Source organism: Hordeum vulgare, chromosome 6H (genome assembly GCF_904849725.1).
Source record: "Hordeum vulgare subsp. vulgare chromosome 6H, MorexV3_pseudomolecules_assembly, whole genome shotgun sequence".
Lineage (NCBI taxonomy): Eukaryota > Viridiplantae > Streptophyta > Magnoliopsida > Poales > Poaceae > Hordeum > Hordeum vulgare.
Genome location: NC_058523.1, coordinates 545,032,192 through 545,059,526, shown reverse-complemented (window position 1 = coordinate 545,059,526; position 27,335 = coordinate 545,032,192).

Genomic DNA, 27,335 nt, shown 5'->3' with positions numbered 1-27,335 from the left:
TACAGTTTTCCTTCAAAAAAAAATTTGCTAGGAAAGAATTCTAATGCACAAGCTACGTTAATGAATAAAATGGCAACTAAGCCAGAATTTTTAGAAGAGAAAAATGATGAAGAAATTAAAATGCTTTTGCCCTGTGTCCGGTCTACTGCAGCCTGAGCAGATGGAGGTTCTCCCCTCCCACATGGCTGTGATACTGCCGATCCCTATCTTTGGAGGCCTCGTTTCGGTCCGGCAGGCCTCACAGTGTCTGCCATGGTGAGACGACGGTGGTGTCGACGTGACTGTGGTGGCGCATGTTGGTGGACGTACGGTTGGCATGGTGGAGCCGAGGATTGGTTCTGGGGTGTGTGTGTGCGGGGTAGGGAGAAATCTATGTCGGGTCTACCACGCACCGTTGCAGTGACGCCTGTGGGCGTCGCCACCCTTCTTGAAGGGCGTCGGGTACCTCTCCCTCACTCCCCTCCGTGTATCGGGAGAAATCCTAGGATTCGTTCGGGCAGCATCGTCGTCACAGACATTTTTGAAGGTGTTGCTTGGTGCGCGGTAATTCGATGGCGTTGGAGTGTCGTGGAACTCTTCGATGGGCGCAGCAGTTGCGGGATGCCACAACTTTCGTTGATCTAGTGTAGCCGCATTTTTTCTTACTTTTTTCTCTTATTTTCTCTTGTTCTTTTTTTTTGGGCATGATTGTGCTATTCGCTCCAGCATGAAACTCGTTGATATATCTGATGGTTGATGTATCAATGTGGCGAGGCGAAAGCATATTTCGAGAACTCAAAAACATCCCCCTCAAAAAAAAATCCTCAACTCAAAAACAGCAGTTAGGTGCGAGCATGTGCATGTGCATGTGCATGCACAGCTGCCCACCAGCGCATCCGAGGCTCATTCACGGTGGGTTTTCCGTACGAGGCCGGAGTGTTTTTTTTCTTCCAAAACAACGACAAAAGCTTTACCATTTTTCATTGGTAATGTTATTGCAGAATGTACATGTATTTAAATCAAAACCACATTACACATTTTTCATCTGTAAAATACATGTGAATTTTAAAAATGTACCTGTGTTTTCTTCGCAGCTGAATATTTTTAGAATGTACATGTATTTTACTCATAAACATAGTATACAATCTATTATCCCTTCATGCCATCTTCTGTAATTGCACCCCCCCCCCTCCCGCACCGCCGCCGCCACACACACACATATAAAAATATGTGATGATGAAAATGAACTTAAAATAACAATGAACTTTCCTTTACAAAATAGAAGTCAACATGGCATCGATCAAGGCGCCACATGGAGTAAGTCGGATGTGGGGTGAAGAATCCGTCCACTCTAAAAGATACTACTCCTCTCCTGGTTCCTACATAGATTTTTTTTAAAGATTTCAATAGACTACATATGAAAAGAAATGGATAAATATACATCACATTTGCATATAATCCATGTTGAAATCTCTAGAAAGGCTCATATTTAAAAACGGGGGAGTAGAGGGCAACATGTGTTTTACCGTGTTATTCACACATCCAGAATTATCTCTATTTCTCTTTCAAGGGTTATTACGTCAATTTATATTCCACACATACTGTGCAGGCGGTGGATCAAACCCTGAATCCCATGTGTGCTATTGGGCGGTCATGTAGGACAATGCTTTTGGTTATAGAAATGATCCATTCGATTATATTCTTTTATTTTTGTATCTTCCTGATTTCTTTCTCTATCGATTTCCCTTTTTCAATTCCCCCCCCTTTCTTTTCCTTATTTTTTAGGGATTTTTATTTCTGTGCCCCTCATTCGTTATTCTACTCATTCATCCCCACGCTCTTAACTTTTGCTCACATTTCCCCACTCCCTTGCTCGAAACCCTCAGAACAGGTTACAACGGACGTTGTCGTCGGGTCAGTAATTTGACCGTTAACTCTAACGAGTGGGGCCGCGTAGGGCGCATGCAACTGACAGCGGTCATGGGGTAGCACGTGTCGATGGGGGCAGTCGATGGGACAAGCCCGAAACGTCCCATCGTATAAAGAGGGGGAACCACCCCCAGCGCATCGCCCCTGCCATTTCCCCTTCCCCTCCCTGTCGCATCGTCTTCCTCTCCCCAACCGACATCATCTCGCTTTCCTTCAACTGTCGTCTCGGTGTCTCCCACCGCATCCTCTTCCTCACCTTCATCGCCTCCATCTATCCGATGACGGAAGCTCATGGCGACGCTGGCGCAGCGCCAGAGATGTAGTGGAGTTGCAGGGCGCAGTGACCGCGGATGAAGTGAAGGATGTTGGTGGCGTCCATGGCGGTGCAGGGAAATCACAACCGCTGCGGATGTGGAGAAGGAGGTGGCGGTCTCCGCCTCAGTGCTGCCGGACCAGAAGGTGACGGCGTCGAGCGACGCAGTCCATCCCGATACCCGCGATGCGCAACCTGGCGAGGAGCAGGAGGTATTTGCACTTGCTTGTTAGTTGCAATATTTAGGATATTAGCTTGTAGAGTTAGTTGCATTAGTTAGATTGTGATTCATACGGTAGTACAAATGGTTAGAGTAGTTGGTTTGACGGATGGGCCGGGGTTTTCTATGTGGGGGGTGGGGTTTTTTCGTTTAAAAAATGCTAGATAGATCTGTATGAGAGATAGGGATCTCTGTACTTCAATGGTACACATATGTATGCTTATTAGATTTGTTTTTAATGCTACACAAATTGGGTTTTTTAATGCTACAAACATGTATGCTTATTAGATTGGGTCCCTATTAGATTTGTTTTTGAATGCTACGCATATTGGGGTTTTGAATGTCATATGCCCAAATGGAATCCATTGATTAAGAAGTTATTTGATTCATTAGTATATAGATTTGTCCACAATATGTAGTTATATTAGCTCTGTTGTTCAATGTGTGTGCATGACAATGGAAAATGCAAATAACCCTAGTATATTAGCCCTATGATCAATGTGTCATGTGTGCATCTCTAAATTTTCAATTGGCTTCTGTATTTACTAGTGATTGATGTAATTGTATATTCAGGAGGATGATAGATGGGGAAAAAAGAGGAAGCTGGCCTTTACTGGGTTCGACCCGTACGATCCAGGGTATAGTGATGACGAAGAGTATGAGGTAAGCCTACTTAAAATTTAGATTGTTCATTTAGTTCCTTCGACATGGTGTATATGAATCCATAATGTATTAATGTAGTTCATTCATGTGTGCAGTATGATTCTGAAGAAGATGTGTACAAGGGCAACTTCAAGTCCTTCAAAGCGAAGGAGGTGGAGAAGATCAAGGCCAAGGGAGTTGCTTCCTTCTTCAACCGCAAGATCAAGAAGTGGCGCTGCCCCTACTGCACCACCAAGCCAAAGCCAAAGGATGACCGCTTCGATCACCTTGTATCTCATGCAGAGGATGTAGCGAATCGCGGGGAGGACTACATGATCAGGGGGCAGCATGCTGCCCTCGTGAAGGCACTGACTTCGGTGTGATGTGATGATGTGATGAACTGAATGTGGCAGCATGTTTTATCTTTATCTTTTGCGTTACTTTTGGTAAACTGAATGTGGCTGTTTATGATGTGATGAACTAAATCTATGGTAGTAATGTATTATGGTACCCAATGTATTATGGGAACCCATGTATTATGCTATCTATATTTGTTTGTCCTTAAATTTGCCTGTGGTGTATGGTTACTTCTGTTTAGATATTTTTTGAATTAATCTTCATATTTTTACATTTTCTTTTGAAAAATATGCTTTAATATAAAAACTAATAAAAACATGTTTAAAATATGAAAATGTAAAACTAAGTTCAGATCCTTCTTATTCACTTTGAAATAAAACTTTGGTGATTTTTTTGATTTTTTAAATTTTTTCAAAAACAGAAGGTAACCCTACCTCATCTTCTTGAACTCTATCAAATCTTGTAGGTGATAGCTCATATGTGTGAAGGTTTTCTCATGAAAATGACCATAGACCAAGTTTATGATTTTTGGTTGATAATATGTCACATAAGATAGCATTGTAAGCATGTTTCATATTTTTTAAATTTTTTCTAAAATTAATGGTGCTCATTTGACCTCGATCGTGCCACCTAGGGTTTTTTCATGAAAATGACCATAGATCAAGTTTAGTATTTTTCCTCGTTAGTGTGTCTTATAAAACAAGGAACGACGTAGGTTTCATATTTTTCGATTTTTTAATTAATTATGCTCACTCAAAGCTTTCATAACCCCGTTGACCAGCTCAAAACCCCTCTAAACCCCGCGGGGTTTCGCCTAACCCTAGCTCCCAATGTCAGCCGTCCGATCATACCCTGGCGCCAAGCAACAACCCTCGGATGTGGTCTTCTAGAAGGAATTCGGTTGGCAAGCTGCGTGCAGGCTCCGGGCCGTTGGATCACAAGGACGGCTCCGCATCGTTGGATCGTGGGGCGATCCGCGAGTGGCGATCCCGTTGGTGGCTGCTCGCCCACCATTAAATCCGCATCGTTTTTTCGCATCGTTTTTTTTTTGCATCGTTTTTTGCATCAGTTTTTGCATCGTTTTTTGCGTCATTTTTTTGCATCGTTTTCTCGTCGTTTTTTTTGCATCGTTTTTTCACATCGTTTTTTCACATCGTTTTTTGCATCGTGTGTGAACGTGCTAGCTCTTTCATATTTGACCACAGTTTCCCACGCGTGTGCATTCGATCACAGTCCACTCATCAAACGAACCACATTTTCTCACGCGTGTACACTCCTGATGCCGCGGTGGGTGTGAAAACGAGGCGGTTTAGGGTTTAGGTTACAATGGCTATTTATGCCGGACGGACACTCCCCTCCCGCAGCTGTAGCTCTACACCTGCTCCGTTTTCCCGCCGGCCCGAGCACTCCCCTCTCCCAGCCCATCAGCCATGCCACCATGCCGCCAGTACTACACGATCGAAGAATGTCTCTACCTCCTTCGGCGGGCCCAAATCTAGAGGCAAGCGAGGCTACCTCTAGAGGATTTCGGGGAGCCGGAGGTGGAGGCATCACCGGAAGATTAGCCGGAGGTGGAGGCATCACCGGAGGAGGAGCCGGAAGTGGAGGCGTCGCCGGTCTACTATGTGTGGCCCGACCAAGTGGTGATCCTCAACTCCATCCGCTCGGAAGCAGCTGCGCAGGCCTGACGTCTTCGTCAGCAGCAGATGCAGGCAGCACGGGCGGCGCGGGAGGAGGCACACGTGGTGGCCCAGGAGGACCAGGCTCCGGCCATCTCCGACAACGAAGACGCTTAGTGCCCTAGGCAGTACATAGGATATATATCGCAGGCTTCCCTATATTGTATGCTTTCGTTATTATGCTCTCTGAGCTATGTTTGTTGATGCTTCAGCATGTATGCTTTCGTTATTATGCTCTCTGAGCTATGTTTTTTGATGCTTCAAAATGCTCATGCTTCAAAAAATATATTACATGCTTTCTGTTGATGCTTCAAAGCCCTAAACCCTCACATACCTAAAACCTAGCTCGATCAGTGGTAGCGACTCTCACTGCGTCCGTGACGGCGCGCATGCATGCAACCTAGCTCGATCCCATGGCATGGACAGCAGGCTTCGCCGCTTCGGTGTCATGGCAGCGCACGTCGATCGGTATGCCCTAGAGTTTAATTGCCATGCTGAATTCATGCTGCGGTGGTAAAAGGCTGAGACGGTGTGAACTGTGAATCGGTCGAGGAGTAGACATACGCTGCGCCCCGTGGCGGCTCACAGGAAGGCTGCATGCATGACGGAGCGCATCGACGCATGCTGGCACGCAGGCAGACAAGCACTTCATGTCGCGCATGCATAGCTTAGCTTTAATTGCGACGTTGAATAGATGCGAGTGGATCGGGGAGACAAGCGTGTGACATGAGACGAACCAGCAGCGACCGTCCCTCCGTCCGTGACGGCTAGCATGTAGAAAGAGGCCGGTCAGCATACGTGGCGGTGGGCATCAGCGCATGGAGGCAGGCTAGCTACGTGCATGCATAGTAGGCTCATGTCATTACGACGCGTGCAGGGCCCAGCAGCGACCGATGGAGCCAGGTGCATGCATAGCAGGCTCATGTCGCTACGGCGCGCAGGGCCCAGCAGCGACCGATGGAGCCAGGTGCATGCATAGCAGGCTCATGTCGTTACGGCGCGCGCAGGGCCCAACAATCTAACCACGACCCAACGGGCTAACCGCGGCACCATCCGCCGCGACCCCACTCATTAGGTCCAACGGGGGACACAGTCAGTGCGGCCCCACTCGTCAGAGTTAATGGTCAAACCACAGACCCGACGGCATCCACCGTTTGTGACCAGTTCTGAGTGTTTCAGCCAAGGGAGTAGGGAAAACTAAGCAAAAGTTAAGAGCATGGGGATGAATGAGTAGAGCTAACGAACCAGGGCCACAGAAAAAAAAACCCCTATTTTTTATATTGGTATGATATATTTATTAAAAAAAATAGATCATTAGTATGTTTCAAAATTATGAATGTTTTTTTAAATTGGGGAAATTTTTTAATTCATGAATACTTTTTATAATATGTGAAAAATTTAAATATTCTAGTATTTTCCATATTCTTTAAGAATTGTTAATTTCCAAAAATAAAAACTCAAGAAGTTTATACTTTTTTAGCATTTTTCAATTTTTTGTTTAAAACTGGTGAACATTTTTTTGAATTCTCAAATATATTTTTTGTTGCATTATTCGGTGTTTGTTATGTTCAATGCTCGTATATGATGGTTTTTGTTCCTTGGTTGGGCGCTTCCCAATCTATTTGCTAGCCTTTACTTGTACTAAGCGGGAATACTACTTGTGCATCCAAATCCTAAATTCAAAGTTGTGACAAATGAGTCCACTATACCTACCTATATGCGGTATTTTAGTGTCGTTCGAAGTAAATTTGCAACTATCAAATCTAAAGTTCAAAATAAACTTCTATTTTGTGTGCCTGTACCGCTCATGAAGCGGCAAGGGATGGCCGGTATCTTCCATGTTAAATAGGTTATTCTCAAGATGAGTGTTTATTCACTTGTCATTGCACGAGAGTATGCAGGTAATAGGGATGCCGAGTCCCAAAATGCAAAGAAAAATTATTTTAAGTTGTCAAATAATAAATTCCTTGGAAAGTGCTGGTATGGACTGTACCAGTGGATGCGGCTAGCTGTGGAGTGTGAAAGAATGGTGGAAAAAGGAATAAGCTTTACTTTCAGTTTGGGAACCGCCTATGATTTGTTTCTCGTGAAAGATATTGGGAACTCTTAGTCATTTCCGTTGACATGAAAAGCATACCACCCAGAATATTTCATCTCTAATTTTTTTTCCCTTTGAGCTGTGGCACCTCTACAAGTCTGTGCTTCCCTCTACGAAGGGCCTATCTATTTACTTTACGCATTTTTTATTTTGAATTTGAGTCTAAATCTTCTCTTATAAAACACCAACTCAGGAACACTGTTATCATACTTGAGCATTGGATGTAGCTAATATTTGAATGTGTTGCATGAATGGATCAATGGTGGAGCATGATGGGCTAGGGATAGCTTTCTTTAGCATTGATATTTTGAAATACTTGGTTGCTTGTTGATATGCTTGAGTATTGAAGTTTTCATCTCAAATTATAGACTATTGCTTTGAATCATCTACAAGTCCATACGTCCATGCTAAAAAGAAAAGAATATGATAAACATGTTAGGTAGCATCCCACATAAAAAATTATGTTTTTACCATTTACCTACTCGAGGAAGGGCAGGAATTAAGCTTGGGGATGCTGATACGTCTCCAACACATCTATAACTTTTTTATTGTTCCATATTGTTATATTATCATGCTTGGATGTTTATAATCATTTTTATCAACTTTATATCATTTTTTATGACTATCCTATTAACATAGTACCCAGTGCCACTTGATGTTTTTTGCTTGTTTTTTCCTTCACAGAAAATCAATATCAGATGAAGTATAAACGCCACAAAACTTCTTGGATATATTTTTTGGATCAACAGGAAACTTGAGGACCAAGGATGCCAACCAGGGGAGGTCCAGGCGGCTTTTGACCCACAAGTATAGTGGGTAATTCATAGTCCTTTCGATAAGTAAGAGTGTCGAACCCAACAAGGAGCGGAAGTATATGACAAACGGTTTTCAGCAAGGTAATTTCTGAAAGCACTCAAATAGTGGCAACAAGTTGTTTGATAGCAAGATCATTGTAACAAGTGACAAGTAGCAATAGTAACAATAGGTCCAACAAGGTAGCCCAATCCTTTTGTGGCAAAGGACGGGCTAGAACAAATTCTTATAATAGGCAAAGCATTCTTGAGGGCACACAGGAATTTCATCTAGTCACTTTCGTCGTGTTGCGTTAAATTGCGTTCGGTATTTTGATAATTTGATATGTGGGTGGACCGGTGCTTGGGTGTTTTCCTTAATTGAACAAGCCTCCCACTTATAATTAACCCTCTTGCAAGCATCCGCAACTACGAGAAAAGTATTAAGAATAAATTCTAACCATAGCATAGGGATCCAAATCAGCCCCTTATGAAGTAGTGCATACGTCGGGGTTTAAGTTTCTGTCACTCTCGCAACTCACCCTCTAATTACTACTCCACAATGCATTCCCTTAGATCCAACATATGGTGAAGTGTAATGTAGTCAACGGTCACATAACACCACTAAGGGAATCACAACATTCGTATCATCAAAATATCGAACGAATATCAACTTCACATGATGATACGTCTCCAATGTATCTATTATTTTTGCTTGTTCTATGTTATGATATTATTTGCCTCCTCCACTTTGCATGGGACGACCCCCCAGTTCAGCCTGGGCATTCGGGTATTTTGGTTATTTCTGTTCGGGTAGTTCGGTTTATGGGTAATTCGGGTATTCGAAAATGGAAACCAAAATTATTTCTGTCAAAAAAAATACCCGAATCCAAATTACCCAAAATTTCGGTTCGGGTAATTCGGGTACCCAAAATACCCAAAATATTCTGAGCATACATCAACTTTTGATATGAATAACTCGGATAGTATGGGCATTTTTGGTAATATGTGTATTGTAATTAGTATGGGTAACAACTTAGTGTAATAATAGCATGAAAATTTTGGACATTATGAATAATTTGGATAGTCTGGGTATTTCGGGTTTTCCAGACTAGTATCCGAACCCTAACCCGAAAACCGAATAGTCAAGAAATGAGAACCGAACCCATACCCGAATTACCCGACAATTCGGGTAATTCGGTTCGGTTCGGGTTCGGGTAGCGGGTTCGGGTACCCAAACACCTAGGGTGACCCCCAGTTGATGGATCTGGACTGGTCGGAGACGGATCCGCTCGAGGCCATGCCGGAGAAGGCCGGAGATCGCCGGAGGTGAGGTGGGTGGCGGATGGGAGTGTATTGGAGTGGAGTGAAGTGGCTAGGGTTTGGTTCGGCCAAGGGATGAGGACAAATATGTGTGGGGTCGATGCGGGCCAGCGCGGGCCAGGCGGACGTGCCCGGGATCCCCCATATCGGCCTCTTATTTGGGCTTGAAATGGGGGTGCCGGTCAGCCCGGACGTTTGAAACCGGTTTGAGAGGACTGCCTGGGTCATACTTTTGTGACCGAGAAGTGACCGTACGGCCTGCCCGGGAGTTTGAGACGGGTATGAGGGGTCCGGCTATAGATGCTCTGAGTGCCTAACATCACGAGTTAGCAGAAAAAACGTTTCATCTCAGTCACTTTATTTTGGTCATCAGATCAACATCCAATGGCTCCCCTCCCTGTTGGAAATATGCCTTAGAGGCAATAATAAATTAGTTATTATTATATTTCTTAGTTCATGATAATCGTTTATTATCCATGCTATAATTGTATTGATTGGAAACACAGTGCATGTGTGGATACATAGACAAAACACTGTCCCTAGTAAGCCTCTAGTTGACTAGCTCGTTGATCAAAGATGGTCAAGGTTTCCTGACCATAGGCAAGTGTTGCCACTTGATAACGGGATCACATCATTAGGAGAATCATGTGATGGACTAGACCCAAACTAATAGACGTAGCATGTTGATCGTGTCATTTTGTTGCTACTGTTTTCTGCATGTCAAGTATTTGTTCCTATGACCATGAGATCATATAACTCACTGACACCGGAGGAATGCTTTGTGTGTATCAAACGTCGCAACGTAACTGGGTGACTATAAAGATGCTCTACAGGTATCTCCGAAGGTGTTCGTTGAGTTAGTATGGATCGAGACTGGGATTTGTCGCTCTGTGTGACGGAGAGGTATCTCGGGGCCCACTCGGTAATACAACATCACACACAAGCCTTGCAAGCAATGTGACTTAGTGTAAGTTGCGGGATCTTGTATTACGGAACAAGTAAAGAGACTTGCCGGTAAACGAGATTGAAAGAGGTATGCAGATAATGCCGATCGAATCTCGGGCAAGTAACATACCGAAGGACAAAGGGAATGACGTATGGGATTATATGAATCCCTGGCACTAAGGTTCAAACGATAAGATCTTCGTAGAATATGTGGGATCCAATATGGGCATCCAGGTCCCGCTATTGGATATTGACCGAGGAGTCACTCGGGTCATGTCTACATAGTTCTCGAACCCGCAGGGTGTGCACACTTAAGGTTCGACGTTCTTTTATGCGTATTTGAGTTATATGGTTGGTTACCGAATGTTGTTCGGAGTCCCGGATGAGATCACGGACGTCACGAGGGTTTCCGGAATGGTCCGGAAACGAAGATTGATATATAGGATGACCTCATTTGATTACCGGAAGGTTTTCGGAGTTATCGGGAATGTACCGGGAATGACGAATGGGTTCCGGGTGTTCACCAGGGGGGGCAGCCCACCCCGGGGAAGCCCATAGGCCTTGGGGGTGGCGCACCAGCCCTTGGTGGGCTGGTAGGACAGCCCAAGAAGGCCCTATGCGCCATAGATAGAAAATGAGAGAGAAAAGAAAAAAAAGGAGGTGGGAAAGGAAAGAAGGACTCCACCTTCCAATCCTAGTTGGACTAGGATTGGAGGAGGACTCCTCCTCCCTTGGTGGCGCAGCCCTTGGGGCTCCTTGAGCCTCAAGGCAAGCCTCCCCTCCTCTGCTCCTATATATATGGAGCTATTAGGGCTGATTTGAGACAACTTTTGCCACGGCAGCCCGACCACATACCTCCACGGTTTTTGTTGGGGTAACGTAGCATAAATTCAAAATTTTCCTACGCATATTCAGATCTTCCTATGGAGAGACCAGCAATGAGAGAGGGGTAAGAGAATCTTCATACCTTTGAAGATCGCTAAGCGGAAGCGTTGCTAGAACGCGGTTGATGGAGTCGTACTCGCAGCGATTCCGATCTAGTGCCGAACTACGGCACCTCCGCGTTCAACACACGTGCAGCTCGGTGACGTCTCCCGCACCTTGATCCAGCAAGGAGGAGGGAGAGGTTGGGGAAGAACTCCAGCAGTACGACGGCATGGTGTCGATGGAGAGACGAGGTCTCCCGGCAGGGCTTCGCCAAGCACCGACAGAGAGGAGGAGGGAGAGGAGCGGGGCTGCGCCGAGAGAGAGGAAAAACCATGTGTCTCAATGGCCAAAACCACTCTCTATTTATAGGAGGAGGGGGGAGGGCTGCGCCACCCCTAGGGTTCCCTCTCTAGGGGCCGGCGGCCACCAGATGGGAGAGGGGGGGCGGCGGCTAGGGCGGGAGGGGATGTGGCGCACCACTTGGTTGGCCTAAGGCCCACCTGCGCCTAGGGTTGCCCCCTCTCCCCACCACTAGCGCATTGGGCTGGGTTTGGGAGACGCACCAGCCCACCTAGGGGCTGGTTCCCTTCCCCACTTAGCCCATCTAGCCTCCCGGGGTCGTTGCCCCCTTTCGGTGGTCCCCCTGGGCCACGTCCGGTGGTCCCGATGGTCCCAGGACGTTACCGGTGACGCCCGAAACACTTCCGGTGTCCGAAACCATCCGTCCTATATATCAATCTTTACCTCCGGACCATTCCGGAGCTCCTCGTGATGTCCGAGATCTCATCCGGGACTCCGAACAACTTTCGGTAACCTCGTATAACAATTCCCTATAACCCTAGCGTCATCGAACCTTAAGTGTGTAGACCCTACGGGTTCGGGAGACAGGCAGACATTTCCGAGACACCTCTCTGGCCAATAACCATCAGCGGGGTCTGGATACCCATGGTGGCTCCCACTTGCTCCACGATGATCTCATCGGATGAACCACGATGTCAAGGATTCAATCAATCCCATATACGATTCCCTTTGTCTGTCGGTATAGAACTTGCCCGAGATTCGATCGTCGGTATACCTATACCTTGTTCAATCTCGTTACCGGTAAGTCTCTTTACTCGTTCTGTAGCACGTCATCGTGTGACTAACTCCTTAGTCACATTGAGCTCAAGATGATGTTCTACCGAGTGGGCCCAGAGATACCTCTCAGTCACACGGAGTGACAAATCCCGATCTTGATTCGTACCAACCCAACAGACACTTTCGGAGGTACCCGTAGTGCACCTTTATAGTCACCCAGTTACGTTGTGACGTTTGATACACCCAAAGCACTCCTACGGTATCCGGGAGTTGCACAATCTCACGGTCGAAGGAAAAGATACTTGACATTAGAAAAGCATTAGCATATGAACAATACGATCTAGTGCTAGGCTTAGGATTGGGTCTTGTCCATCACATCATTCTCCCAATGATGTGATCCCGTTATCAATGACATCTAATGCCCATGATCAGCGAACCATGATCATCTATTGACTAACGAGCTAGCCAACTAGAGGCTTGCTAGGGACACATTGTGATCTATTTATTCACACATGTATTACTGTTTCCTGTTAATACAATTATAGCATGAACAATAGACGATTATCATGAACAAGGAAATATGATAATAACCATTTTATTATTGCCTCTAGGGCATATTTCCAACAGTTTTACCTCTAGATCGCGTTTCTGCGGAGCTCGGGCGGAGCCCTGCTGAGATTAGATCACCACCAACCTCCGGAGCATCGTCACGCTGCCGGAGAACTCATCTACCTCTCCGTCTCTCTTGCTGTATCAAGAAGGCCGAGATCATCGTCGAGGTGTACGTGTGCTGAACGCGGAGGTGCCGTCCGTTCGGCACTAGATCGGAGCGGATCGTGGGACGGATCGCGGGACGGTTCGTGGGACGGTCCGCGGGGCGGATCGAGGGACGTGAGGACATTCCACTACATCAAGCGCGTTTCTTAACACTTCTGCTGTGCGATCTACAAGGGTACGTAGATCGAAAATCCCCTCTCGTAGATGGACATCACCATGATAGGTCTTCGTGCGCGTAGGAAATTTTTTGTTTCCCATGCGACGTTCCCCAACACTGTGAACATCCGACATGCACATTTCTGATGACTACACGATAGTTGAGTGCAAAATACTTAATGGCTTAGAAGCAAGGCGCCGAAGACGTTTTGAAACGTCATGGAACATAAATGATGTTCTAAAGAGATGAAATTGTGATTTCATGCTTGTGCCCTTGTTAAGAGGTACGAGACCTCCGACAAGATTCTTTGTCCACAAAGTAAAGGAGAAAAGCTCAATCGTTGAGCGTGTGCTCAGATTGTTTGAGTACGACAATCGCTTGAATCAAGTGGGAGTTAATCTTCCAGATGAGATAGTGATGGTTCTCCAAAGTCACTGCCACGAAGCTGTGAGAGCTTCGTGATGAACTATAACATATCAGGGATAGATACAATGATCCTTGAGCGATTCGTGATGTTTGACACTGCGAAAGTAGAAATCAAGAAGGAGCATCAATAGTTGATGGTTAGTAAAACCACTAAGTTTCAAGAAAGGCAAGGGCTAGAAGGGATACTCCGTGAAACGGCAAAACAGTTGCTGCACTAATGAAGAGACCCAAGATTAAACCCAAACCCGAGACTAAGTGCTTCTGTAATGAGGGGAACAGTCACTGAGGCGGAGCAACTCTAGATACTTGGTAGATAAGAAGGCTGGCAAAAGTCGAAAGAATTATATTTGATATACATGATGTTGATGTGTACTTTACTAGTACTCCTAGTAGCACGAGGGTATTGGATACCGGTTCGGTTGCTAAGTGATTAGTAACACGAAATGAAAGCTACGGCATAAATGGAGACTAGCTAAAGGCGAGGTGACGATACGTGTTGGAAGTGTTTCCAAGGTTGATATGATCAAACGTCGCACACTCCATCTACCATCGGGATTGGTGTTAAACCTAAATAATTGTTAGGTTTATTGAAATATGATTATTCATTTAAAGAGAATAATGGTTACTCTATTTGCTTGAATAATCACCTTCAATGGTTTATTGAATCTCGATCGTAGTGTTACACATGTTCATGATATTGGTGCCAAAAGATACGAGGTAATCATGATAGTACCACTTGCTTGTGGCACTGCCGCTTGAGTCATGTTGGTATAAATTGCATGAAGAGGCTCCATGCTGATGGATCTTTATACTCACTTGATTTTGAATCACTAGTGACATGCAAATCATACCACATGAGCAAGGCCTTGTTTTCATTGAGATGAAACAAGATAGTAACTTGTTGGAAGTGATACATTTTGATGTATGTAGTGCAATGGGTGCTGAGGCACGTAGTGGATATCATTATGTTCTTACTTCAATGACGATTTGAGCAGATACAAGAGTATTTACTTAATGAATCACAAGTCTGAAATATTGAAAGGTTCAATTCTGTTTCAGGAGTGAAGTTCGTCGTAACAAGAGGATAAACTGTCTACGATATGATCATAGAAATGAATATCTGAGTTACGAGTTTTGGTACGCAGTTAAGACAATGTGGAAATTGTTTCGCAGTTCATGCCACCTGGAACATCATAGTGTGATGATGTGTCTGAACGTCATAGCCACACACTATTTGGTATGGTGCATGCTATGATGTCTCTTATCGAATTACCACTATCGTTTCTGGGTTATGCATTAGAGACAACCACATTCACTTTAAATAGGGCACCGCGTATTTCCGTTGAGATGACAAAGTATAGACTGAGGTTTAGAGAAATCTAAACTATCGTTTCTTGAAAGTTTGGGGCTTTGACACTTGTGTGAAAAAGTTTCAGTCGAATAAGCTCAAACCCAAAGCGGATAAATGCATCTTCATAGGATATCCAAAACAGTTGGGTACATCTCCTATCTCAGATCCGAAAGCAAAGTGTTTGTTTCTAGAAACGGATCCTTTCTCGAGGAAAGGTTTCTCTCGAAAGAATTGAGTGGGAGGGTGGTAGAACTTAATGAGGTTATTGAACCATCACTTCAACCAGTGTGTAGCAGGGCGCAGGAAGTTATTCCTGTGGCGCCTACACCAATTGAAGTGAAAGCTGATGATGGTGATCATCGAGCATCGGATCAAGTTACTACAAACCTCGTAGGTTGACAAGGTCGCGTACTACTGCAGAGTGGTACGGTAACCCTGTCTTGGAGGTCATGTTGTTGAGCAACGGTGAACCTACGAGTTATGGAGAAAGCAATGGTGGGCCCGGATTCCGACAAATGGCTGGAAGCCATGAAATCCGAGAGAGGATCCATGTATGAAAACAAAGTGTAGACTTTGGAAGAACTACTTGATGGTCATAGGACTGTTGAGTAAAGATGGATCTTTAAAAGGAAGACAGACGATGATGGTGATAAGTCAGTATTAAGAAAAGCTCGACTTGTCGCAAAGATGTTTCCGACAAGATCAAACAGTTGACTATGATGAGACTTTCTCAATCGTAGCGATGCTAAAAGTCTGTTAGAATTATGTTAGTAGTTGCTGCATTATTTATGAAATATGGCACATAGGATGTCAAAGCATTGTTTCCTCGACGGTTTCCTTGAGAAAACATTGTATGTGATACAACCAGGAGGTTTTGTCGATCCTAAAGATACTAGCAAGTATGCAAGCTCCAGCGATCCTTCAATGGACTGGTGCAAGCATCTCGGAGTTGGAATATACACTTTGATGAGATGATCAAAGATTTTGGGTTTGTACAAGGTTTATGAGAAACTTGTATTTCCAAAGAAGTGAGTGGGAGCACTATAGAATTTCTGATAAGTATATGTGGTTGACATATTGTGGATCAGAAGTAATGTAGAATTTCTGTAAAGCATACAAGGTTGTTTGAAAGGAGTTTTCAAAGGAATACCTGGATTGCGCTACTTGAACGTTGAGCATCAAAGATCTAGGAAGATAGATCGAAAGCGCTTAATAGAAGTTTCAACAAGATGCATTCCTTGACAATTTTTTGAAGGAGTTCAAAATAGATCAGCAAAGAAGGAGTTCTTGGTTGCGTTCTGAGGTATGAATTTGAGTAAGACACAAAACCCGACCCCGGCAGAATAAAGAGAATAGAAGAAGGTCGTCTTCTATGCCTTGGCCGTAGAATCTGAAGTATGCCATGCTGGGTACCGCACCTGATGAGTGCCTTGACTCAAAGTCTGTTGAGAGGTAGAGAGAGTGATCCATGATTGAATCACTAGCAGCGGTCAAAATTTATCCTTAGTTACTGATGGACTAAGGATTTTTTCTCGATTATGGAGGTGGTTAAAGAGTTCGTCGTAAAGGTTACGTCGATGCAAGCTTTGACACTAATCCGAATAACTATGAGTAGTGAAACGGGTTCGTATAGTAGAGTAGATATTTGGAGTATTTCCGAATAGCACATAGTAGCAGCATCTATAAGATGACATAAAGATTTGTAAAGAACACACGGATCTGAAAGTTTCAGAACCGTTGACTAAAACCTCTCTCACGAGCAAGACGTGATCACACCCCATAACTATATGGCTGTTGGATTCGTTGGAATCACATGGTGATGTGAACTAGATTATTGACTCTAGTGCAAGTGGGAGACAGTTGGAAATATGCCCTAGAGGCAATAATAAATTAGTTATTATTATATTTCTTAGTTCATGATAATCGTTTATTATCCATGCTATAATTGTATTGATTGGAAACACAGTGCATGTGTGGATACATAGACAAAACACTGTCCCTAGTAAGCCTCTAGTTGACTAGCCCGTTGATCAAAGATGGTCAAGGTTTCCTGACCATAGGCAAGTGTTGTCACTTGATAACGGGATCACATCATTAGGAGAATCATGTGATGGACTAGACCCAAACTAATAGACATAGCATGTTGATCGTGTCATTTTGTTGCTACTGTTTTCTGCGTGTCAAGTATTTGTTCCTATGACCATGAGATCATATAACTCACTGACACCGGAGGAATGCTTTGTGTGTATCAAACGTCGCAACGTAACTGGGTGACTATAAAGATGCTCTACTGGTATCTCCGAAGGTGTTCGTTGAGTTAGTATGGATCGAGACTGGGATTTGTCACTCCGTGTGACGGAGAGGTATCTTGGGGCCCACTCGGTAATACAACATCACACACAAGTCTTGCAAGCATTGTGACTTAGTGTAAGTTGCGGGATCTTGTATTACGGAACGAGTAAAGAGACTTGCTGGTAAACAAGATTGAAATAGGTATGCGGATACTGACGATCGAATCTCGGGCAAGTAACATACCGAAGGACAAAGGGAATGACATACGGGATTATATGAATCCTTGGCACTGAGGTTCAAACGATAAGATCTTCGTAGAATATGTAGGATCCAATATGGGCATCCAGGTCCCGCTATTGGATATTGACCGAGGAGTCACTCGGGTCATGTCTACATAGTTCTCGAACCCGCAGGATCTGCACACTTAAGGTTCGACGTTGTTTTATGCGTATTTGAGTTATATGGTTGGTTACCGAATGTTGTTCGGAGTCCCGGATGAGATCACGGACGTCACGAGGGTTTCCGGAATGGTCCGGAAACGAAGATTGATATATAGGATGACCTCATTTGATTACCGGAAGGTTTTCGGAGTTACCGGGAATGTACCGGGAATGACGAATGGGTTCCGGGTGTTCACCGGGGGGGGGGGCAGCCCACCCCGAGGAAGCCCATAGGCCTTGGGGGTGGCGCACCAGCCCTTGGTGGGCTGGTGGGACAGCCCAAGAAGGCCCTATGCGCCATAGATAGAAAATCAAAGAGAAAAGAAAAAAAAAGGAGGTGGGAAAGGAGAGAAGGACTCCACCTTCCAATCCTAGTTGGACTAGGATTGGAGGAGGACTGCTCCTCCCCTTGGTGGTGCAGCCCTTGGGGCTCCTTGAACCTCAAGGCAAGCCTCCCCTCCCCTCCTCCTATATATATGGAGCAATTAGGGCTGATTTGAGACGACTTTTGCCACGGCAGCCCGACCACATACCTCCACGGTTTTACCTCTAGATCGCGTTTCTGCGGAGCTCGGGCGGAGCCCTGCTGAGATTAGATCACCACCAACCTCCGGAGCACCGTCACGCTGCCGGAGAACTCATCTACCTCTCCGTCGCTCTTGCTGGATCAAGAAGGCCAAGATCATCGTCGAGCTGTACGTGTGCTGAACGCGGAGGTGCCGTCCGTTCGGCACTAGATCGGAGCGGATCGTGGGACGGATCGCGGGACGGTTCGTGGGACGGTTCGCGGGGCGGATCGAGGGATGTGAGGACGTTCCACTACATCAACTGCGTTTCTTAACGCTTCTGTTGTTCGATCTACAAGGGTACGTAGATCAGAAATCCCCTCTCGTAGATGGACATCACCATGATAGGTCTTCGTGCGCGTAGGAAATTTTTTGTTTCCCATGCGACGTTCCCCAACACTCCCTTCTTCCTTTAGCGTTTCACGTCCATCTTCTTTCCTTGCGCAACCGCCCTCTGAATCAGCCCTAACCGAACACGTATATCCTCCATGGCTAGTGGGCCCTATCATGCACTGCCTCGTCGCCCTAACCGCAACCATCCTTCTAAGCACCCCCCAACCAGGACCGGCTTTGGTGACCTCGTAATTCTGACCCAACCTACACCCATCAAGTTTCAGGATCACATTCGCGGGCTAATGTTGGGTCTCGCTCGTTCATGGCTCGGCCTCACCGTGGGTCATTCTCGTCACTCACGTTCCTCGTGCCATCCCCGCCTTTGGCCTCGCGCTATGTAGAAAAAGTGGCTCACGCTAGAAAGTTTTCAAGTTCATGCGATTAGAGATCTAATGCTCTCTCCGTCCGGTAATACTTGTAGGAGAATTAGATAGAAATGGATATATCTTAAACTAAAAAATATATAGATATATTCATTTGTACGATGAGTCTTTCTCGGACAGAGGAAGTAGTTTTTTTTCTTTGCGGGCAGACCTGTACTACTCTCTCCATTCCTAAATATAATTCTTTCTGAAGATTTCACTAACGTGCTACATACATATGTATGTAGAAATATTTTAAGTATAGATTAATTTACTCTGTTTGCTTTGTATGTAGTCTACAATAAAATCTTTAAAAGACTTATATTTAGGAACGGGGAGTAGTTGATAAGGCATTTGCATCCAATCCACTCCGAACTATACATGTTGTAGCTTGATCGCTAAGGCCCTGTTATTTTACATGAATTAGACTAAAAGAAGTTTTTTTTAGTCCCTATGTAATCAAACAGGAGGGACTTTTCGGTAAGAATTAGAAAAAGACTCTACTAGAGGGTCTTTTTTCTTTAGTCAAATTAAAAAAAAGTCTAGTCCTTTAAAAACAAACACCCCCTAAAAAGACTGTCCTGCGACTAGTTAACGCACCATATACGCTTTCCAGGAGTGTGACCACAGAAAATTCAAACTTTCAAGTTCTAACTAATAATCGGCAGTCTACTGAGTGGACTGTGGAGTGGTACTACTCAAGCACGCACCGTGTGTAGCACGACCCACGTCTAGCTGTCTGTGCAGCTCGATTGATGCCTTTCCAACTTATTCTGCTGGATCGCACGGCTGAAAACCAGCATGATATTTTTGTTAAAATTCACTGTTTTGATCTTTTTTGAAAGTTAAGCCGGATCTGATTTTGTTTGGAAATAAAATTCAGATCTAACTTTTTTGCTACCGCCGGAGTCATTGGCGGTATGGTATGAGTACCTATCGCCGCGGATCCTGACGGTACGAAAATGACCTACCGTCGAAGGGGCTGGCGGTAACACATGTAAGCCTACCGTTAAGGGTCAGACGGTAGGCACGCGCGCATACTGTATCCATAATATTTTTTTCGATAGACATGCAACCTTATCGTCAGGGACGTCGGCGATAGGTTGTTATACCCTACCGCCAAGATCTCTGGTGATAGCAAAAGTGTCAGATTCGATAAACTTTTCCTATCGAGGTCAGATTCAACCTAACTTTCATGAAAAGATCAAAACAGTGAATTTGCTCGGTATTTTTCGCTTGGAAAGCTTGGTGACACGGCCATGGCTTGCCTTGCGGTGAAAACCACTCATCATTCCAGCGCAGGCGGTGACTCTGACACGAGAGAGATCTACCGAGGGAGGGGTAACAGTAATGCTGACTGACACCGACCAAGCAGCCTACCTACCTGACACACGCAGCAGGGGCCACTGCCACCACATGAATGTGGGCCGGCGGCAGCTACGGGTCCAAGGCGTCAGTGCCCCTTCCTCCCCTTGGTCCTCGCAGGAGTGTTGTCACTGTGATGGAGATGGATGGGGGCAGGCATAGGGCTCCCTCTCTGGGCTCGCTGCTGTGGGTGAATGGGCTGAGGAAGGAGACGAAGGAGGAGGTGGAGTGAGTAGAGGGGAAAGCTGTGGCTGGCTGGCTGGCTGTCAGGGGGGTACAGCGAAAGTTACCCTTGACAGGGCATGGAACATCCCCTGCACCATCGATCCAGCTTTCAGAATGTCGGCAAACGAGCTACTTATTCTTTTAATTATTTCCCCTCATACAGTTTTCATTCATCTCTATGCATGTTTGCCTATTTTTTGGACTTCTAAAATTAAATCAACCCATGCATATAATCATGTTATTTACTCCCTCCGTTTCTAAATGCAAGTCTTTTCTCGAGATTCCATCATAAACTACATACAGATGTATATTGATATATTTTCAAGTATAGATTCACTTATTTTGCTTCGTATGTGTAGTCCATTATAAAATCTCTATGAAGACTTATATTTAAAAACGGAGAAAGTAGGACGCAAGACACGGTGGCCAATTTTTCTTCTTAAATTTTTGTCCTGTATGTACCGTAGCAACCATCAAAACCGTGCTTGTTATTATGACTACTAAGGTATCAGATTATGAAAGATTCCTCAGAAAAAGACTAATAATAATAATAATAATAATAATAATAATAATAAATATAATCATCATCATCATCATCAACATCATCATCTTACTATGCATCGGTGACGTTAGACCGCTGCCAGAAATTTGGATTAGAAAGAGCTAGGGGTCTCCATTTTACTCCCATGTTTCGGGTTTACAAGATCCGCACTTGTTTTAAGGGTACCTTTCAGTGTCGATTTGATTAACAACATATTATTTGCACATTATAAAAAAATATGCCATTCAATTCGTATTTGACAAAAGTTTTCATCCATGTAATTATTATGGCACACAAGCCATATACCATTCTTTAATTGATGAACAAAACAAATTGTAAAATATATGTGCGGAGCTTGTAAATCTAAAAGAGGGACTGTATATAAATACCCATGACTCCGCCTTTATCAAGTGTCACAAGATAAAATATTTTTAGTATGAAAATATATTAAAGCTAAAAAACATAGCTTGAACGTGAGTATGTATAAACACACTTTTTAGACCTGGTTGCAATTTCTGTTACGTCTGGTGTTTTTTGTATTTAGATCGAAAGCTTTTCCCGCAAAAAAAGCAAACATCTATATAAGCTTTAGAAATTACAAACAAATGATTTATGTAGGGAATAGGTATAAATTTACATTTGCAAGTTTTAGATTAGAAATGTAATCATCATTTGTGTTCCATGCAAAAATAACAAAATGAGTAGATATCTACATATAAAATTTGGTTAACAGCACAATTTGTGGTTTCGTGTGGCCTGAAATGATCATTCATATCTACAATCCACAAGGATTAGTACCTGTACCCACTTGAAAAATAATTTTCTAACTTAAAGTACAATTATTTTCCTTAAATTTCCAAAAAATGGGTTAATATGTGTAGATATCAAGGTTCCGAATAACATTTTCGCACAAATGTGCGAGATCTCCACGAGCTTCGCCACTTCCACATAAAACAACCAAACCAACTAGCTATTACCTCTGTTTCGAAATAATGAAATTATATGTTTGTCGGAAGTCAAACTTATTTAAGTTTGACCAAGTTTATAGAAAAAATATTAACATCTAGAACACCGAATTACTTTCATGTAATCGATTATAAACTATATTTCCGCACTATTTATATTTAGTGTTGTTGATCTTATCACAATTTTACATGTAATTGGTCAAACTTAATCAAGTTTGACTTAAGATAAACATAGAACATCAACTGTTTTGGAACATAGAGTTTACCAATTAGAGAGGTAAAGAGAAAATGAGCAGCATCTAATTTAGCCAGGAATAAAGAAGAGCCAAGGTGTCAGAAATGAAACAAAGATGGATGGGAATTATAGAAAGATCAAAATGCACTGATGGTCTAGAGCTAACAAATTCCTCTCCTTTTTGCCGGAAAGAGCTAATTAATTCCACTGATCTGATATGAATTAACTTACACTTGCATGGAGATTAAAACCAAATCTCCCATTCCCTCTCTAGAAATTGCAAATTAGCTGCAATTGAAAGTCCTGGATATGCCATTTCTTCCCACAGCTTTCTTGACCCTCTTCTTGCTGCTCCTGCTCCTGTTCTCCCTCCCCGTTCATGCCTCTCTCTACCGACGGAGAGGAGGGGAGAGGAAACAGTGGGCAGTAATTGAGGAGATGCGCAAGAGAAGTTCAAGAAAGCTGTGGAAAGGCATGGCATGGACTAGCTTGAACGAGAGATCTGCCTGCTGCAGGCTAGCTTAGCTAGAATTCACCCGTTCTTGCTGCTTATATAACCCAGCAAGCACTAGCCAGCTAGCTGCGTGCTTGCTGCCTACTGTACCCGCGTACACGCACCTCTGTCTCTGTGTGTGGCAGTGTGTGTGGGTGTGTGCGTGGGACACAGAGAGAGGGGGGACTTTATGGGTGTCGTAGACGGTAGATTAATTTACCGATCGTATCCAAAGCATGGAATTCGTGCATGCATGAGATCGATCTAGATGCATGAGGTCGCAGCAGCAAGCAAGGATGCATGGCATTACTGCGCAGATCCTTCTCATATGCATCCACAGCTTGGTAGCTAGTAGCTCCTCTCTCCTCCATGGACCACCTCTCTATGGCTGCCTGTTCTGTTCTAGAAGGAACAGCTCCTTCAAGTTTTTCCTTTTCTTTTTCCTGCATAAATTGCTTTCAAGTTGCTCACATGGACTTGGGAAGTAGATCGAGTACCAGAGAAAGTCGACCTGGCATGTACGCGATCGAAGATCGATCAGCAACGTACGTACGATCTGGGATGGATCCGTAGATAGACGAGCAAGCAAGCGGGCAAGAAGGGTTAACACGTACGTATTGGTATAGTGTGCACGCCCACATACGTACGCATGGACGTACGTACGTACGTGTGCATTATTGCAGTAGATATACTGTAGCCTGTAGGTACGCCTGTACGTGTGGGCATGTGCCTCACTGATTCACTGTAGGATCACCTAGCTTATTTAACGGCTGGGTTAAAGCTCAGACGACCGTGAGTGAATTTTCCAGATCTGCGTCGAGTTTCGCATGTGCACGATGCATGCTCCTTCGTGGGGGAGGCGAAGGGACCGGTGGAGGGTTTCGGCTTCGCGGAGCCGGGTTAGGGTCCACCTATGGTGGGGGAAACTGCCGGCGCCGGAGAAGAAAACCGTGGCCGGCCGGAGAAGAAATTAAATCGCTATGGCGATGGTGGTTGGATCTGGCCGGGCGGGAAAGCTTCACCTGAGTGTAATGTGAAAAAAATGTGAGCCGTACGTCATGGATCGATGAGTTTCCCGGAGCTGGAGATCGAGCTGCCTAATTGGCTTCCTGATCTCACACACACAAACACAAACACATGTGTTGCCTGGATGTGTCCAGCCTGTGGATCGATCGACCGCGGAACGGATACGACGGAGGCGTACGTAGCGTACGACACTGTACGTACGCAACGGCCAAGATCTGCGTGCGGATCGGAGAGATCTCCGGACGGGCGGACATCCTGGCACTCACTCACTCACTCGCTCGCTCTGGCTGGCAGCAGATCTGAATCCGATCCACATCCACGATCCATCCGTCGTCCTCATTGCCACCTGCGTTCGCACGCCGCGCGCTGCTGATTTGGCGTGCGAAGGCGACGCAATGGTGCGTGCAGGAAGGCACATGCGGACGCAGTGCGCATGCCGGCCGGCACCGGCAGGCTTGTCCCCAGCGGAAGCAGTGCCCGCCGGCCGCGCGCCCGGTGCGATCGATCCGTCCGTCGCCAGCTACCCGATGCAAGTTATGGTAATCGGAAAGATGGATCGGCGGGTTAATTAATTATTGGCTAAACGGAATTATTGCTTCTGTCGCTAGCGTGGAGCTGTTGATCTATATACCACTCGCACTGATCAGACCCGTTTCCACGTTGTTGTAAAAACTAGACAATACCTCATGCGTTGCATCGAAATAGTAAGGTAATGAACAATTTGAAAGAGGGGCACATGGTAAGAAAAATAAAGTAAGAAAATAAAATTAAAAAATGCTTTTCAACAGAAAATAAAAAACAAGGAATAATGGGGAGCGACACAGGGCCTGATATGCCAAACTAACCAAAAATCCCCTAGATGGGGATAGATGCTAGGCCATCGTGTCCGCATAGTCTTGGAGCACCTGTGGCTAGGCGTCTAGCAGGCGGTTCCACTCGGTCGTTTCTATCAGGCCAATTGAGCGCCTAAACCTAATATCTCATTGCCCTTAGCGGACGGTCGTAGAAACAAGAAGGGATGGGTCAGCGCATATGGAAAACAGGACAAGGAACCCCACTCTAAAGTGGCTCATCCCTAACCCATGGGTCCATCCAGAACTGGGCCCGTCCACATTACCTATATTAAAGGACATACCTAGGCAAAATTCCTCCTTGATTTTTTGGATAGCATACTAGAATTGGGATCCCCTATGTGGGAGCATGCGAGGAGCGGAGCGGCTCACCCTTTAGGTACTTTGCCTGAAGGAGTTTTAGCCACAATACATTGTGGCTCCAAAGGATATGGCATACCCATCGTAGCATGAGGGCAGTATTTGTAGGGTTGTAGGTCATGATCCCCAACCCGCCACGGTCCTTGGCAGGCAGATATCTATCCACCTGACCATGTGATACTTCTGGCGACCGTCTGATGCCTGCCAAAAGAACATGGCGAGCTCATTATTGAACGAGCTATGAACACTCTTCGGCAAGATATGCGGCCCCATTATAAACATGGGGGGGGGGGCTCGCCATGTTAGCACTAATGAGGACTATTTTGCTACCCTTGGAGGTAAACCAGCCTCGACGCGGCTCGGCCTGCGAAGCAACTCGGCCAACTAGGGGATCTAATCGAGTCGCGAGGATCTTCGACTCGGCCAAAGGCATCCCCGGATAAGTTGTGGGGAATGTTGATAGCTTGCAGTTTAGGTTATTAGCTATCTGGAGTTAGTCCTCTGGCGGGTATCAGAGGATGAAGACCTCGCTTTGATCAAAGTTGATCTTCAGGCCCGACATCGCGTCAAAGCACAGGAGGAGGAACTTCAAATTAACTATGTCGAGGTACGACCCCTGAACCATAATCATGGTATCATCCGCATATTGGATGTGGGTGACCCCTCCTCTAGGGATCAAGTGTCCGACCACCCCTGTAAGATGGCTAGCCATCCGTGCTTTGTCTAGAATACCGGCCAAGCCATCAACGACAAGGTTGAAGAGAGGGGGGAAATTTCGGTCCCCCTAAATCACCCTAGCCGAGTAGGAACAATAAGGTCCCACCTCGTAGTTAATGTTAATGGACGTCTGATACGTCTCCAACGTATCGATAATTTTTGCTTGTTCCATGCTATTATATTATCATTCTTGGATGTTTTACAATCATTTTACTACAACTTTATATTATTTTTTGGGACTAACCTATTAATGGTTGCAAAATTGCACAAATTCTAGTTTCACGCTTTGATTTGTAGGAATTAATTAGAAATTGTCGAAAAAACCCGCAAAAGGAGCCTTTTTGGAGGAGGACTCTCGCTCTCGTGAAATCTGTCGACAAACAGTTTTTAGAGGTCGTTAGTTTGACCCCCGAAGACGGCGTCACATGGAAAAAGCTAAAACTAGGAAAGTGTGGGGAAATTTATGCAATGATTCTGGACTATAAATTCGTCCAAACGGAGTTTGTATGCGATCTGGAGACCCGTTTTACTGAAAGAAAAATATCTGATTACGGGACTACGAGAATTGTTGACGTGATTAAGTCCAACTCTTCACATATTCGATATATTCGGCCAAGCCAAGACTTTGGAGACTCATGAGGGATGTGAGGAGCCCCTAGGAAGGTTCTAGAGGTGTCCGAGAGCCATTGGATCAAGGGTCCATCCATCGGAGGGCCATAGAGCACCATAGAGGCATATATAAGGAGAGAAAAAAATATAATTTTGATAGAGCCACCAAGAGCCACGAATTTGCCTCTCCCTTGGCGGCCGCCATGAAGGGGAGAGGCTCCTCCATTGCAGCACCAAGACCAAGGAAGAAGGAGGGGCAAGGGGCCATCACCCGCCGCCACAGCCGCCGCCGTCGCCGGTGACATGGCCGCCATCGCCTCCATCTCTTCGGGGGATGCACCTCTCCATCAATAAATCTCTCTTTATCACCATGATAATGTGTGAGTAATCTTCCTCGGGGCTGAGAAAGTTTGATATATTCTATAAGAGGCATAAGTATTTAGAAACTAAACGATGACAAGAGAGGATTGATGACCCACAAGTATATGGGGTCAATTGTAAAATTTTTGATAAGTAAGAGTGTCGAACCCAACGAGGAGCAGAAGGAAATGACAAGTGATTTTCAGCAAGGTAATGTCTGCAAGTGCTAAAATTATAAGTAGCGGAGTAGTTTGATAGCAAGATAATTTGTAACGAGCAAGTAACGATAGTAGTAACAAAAGTGCAGCAAGGTAGCCAAATCCTTTTGAGGAAAAGGACAGGCCAAAACGGTCTCTTATGATAAGCAAAGTGTTCTTGAGGGTACACGGGAATTTCATCTATTCACTTTCATCATGTTGTCTTAATTCGTGTTCGCTACTTTGATAATTTGGTATGTGGGTGGACCGGTGCAAAGGTGTTGTTCTTACTTGAACAAACCTCCTACTTATGATTAACCCTCTCACAAGCATCCGCAACTACGAGA